Source organism: Tupaia chinensis, unplaced genomic scaffold, assembly GCF_000334495.1.
Source record: "Tupaia chinensis unplaced genomic scaffold, TupChi_1.0 Scaffold000578_2, whole genome shotgun sequence".
Classification (NCBI taxonomy): domain Eukaryota; kingdom Metazoa; phylum Chordata; class Mammalia; order Scandentia; family Tupaiidae; genus Tupaia; species Tupaia belangeri.
Genome location: NW_006160094.1, coordinates 2,123,804 through 2,125,204, shown reverse-complemented (window position 1 = coordinate 2,125,204; position 1,401 = coordinate 2,123,804). Strand labels below are relative to the sequence as shown.

The 1,401-nt window shown below is 36.0% G+C and overlaps 1 protein-coding gene across 4 annotated transcripts in view; it reads right to left on the bottom strand.

Moving 5' to 3' along the window:
• Positions 1 to 1,401, bottom strand: part of CCDC7 (coiled-coil domain containing 7) — a 329,121-nt gene that overhangs the window by 32,793 nt on the left and 294,927 nt on the right. The window lies entirely within an intron of this gene.

Genomic DNA, 1,401 nt, shown 5'->3' with positions numbered 1-1,401 from the left:
TTTTTCTAGGCCAGCAATTTTCTCTTCTACATCTGAGATTCTATTTTCTGTGTGATCTAGTCTGCTTTTAATACTTTCAAGGGAGATTTTGACTTCCTGTATTATAGACTTCATCTCTAACAGTTCCGTTTGATTCTTTTTTAAAATGTGTAATTCCTCTTTTAGATCTTGCAAGAATTTCCTCACCTGGAACTCATCAGCTTCTTTCTCTTTACTCTTCTGCAGTTCATTGTCTCTCTTTTCTTCCATTTCTGTTATCTTCGCCATTATGAATGTTCTAAATTCTTTATCAGACATTTCCATGATTTCCGTTGAACTGTCTGTGGATGGAGAAGTTATTCTTTTCCCTTGTAGGAGAGATATTTTCTTGCCTTTCCATATAACTCGTGGTCCTGTGGTGATTTCTAGTAATCTGATGGATGATGTGTTTCTTTCTAATTCTTGAATTTCAATCTGAATGTTTAGGAGCAAGCAGAAAGAGGTGATCTGGAATCTCTTTGCTGTTCTGTTGTGATCGCTCTGTGCAGCAGATTCAGTAGATATTGAAGAATATGTTAATCCTAATAGTATTTGGATGTTTAGCTACAGTGCCCTTAGATCCATCTAGGAACACATTAAATGGACATTGAAGAGTGGGGAAGCAAGACAAAAGAAATTGAAAAAGAGAGAGAGAAACAACAACAAAGAAACAGAAAAAAAAAGATTAAAAATCCCCCCAAAATTATAATTATTGTTTTTCTTTTTAAAGTATAGCACAAAATAGAAAAACACACAAAATAGAAAACCACGCTTGCGTGCCACATGAAATAACTAGTTCACAGGAGCCATGAGGGATTTTCTTCTGAAGGCCTCACCTGTCCTGCCTAGGTGGGAAGACCAGAGGGGATTATTAACAAGACAAAAGGCGGAGCTGAGAGCAAGAGAAAAACTTTACCTTTAAAAAAAATTGTAAAAAGGAAAAATTACAAAAAAATGAGAAGACAGAAGAAAGGAGAGACAGAGACAGAGATACAGAGACAGAGATAGAAGGCCAAAGGAGCTCCCTACCATGCTAGCTTGTTTGCTGGAGGCTGAATTATCAGTAGAAAATCTTCATTTCTCTTGTACCCTGAAATAACTAGTTCGTAGGAGTCATGAGGGATCTTCTCCATTTACATTTCATTTTTAATGATAATTTTGCTGGATATAAGATGCAGTATTTTTCTTGGAACACTTTGAGCATGCTAACTTACTGCCTTCTAACATCCATAGTGTCTGATGCCATGCCACCTATTAACCATACTAGGTTTTCCTTCTTTATGATTTGCTATTTTCTTCTTGCTGCTTTTATTTATTTATTTTTCCAATTTTTGTTTTTCCCCTATAAGGCATGTGTGTTTACTGGAGGGAGGAAGGGAAAGA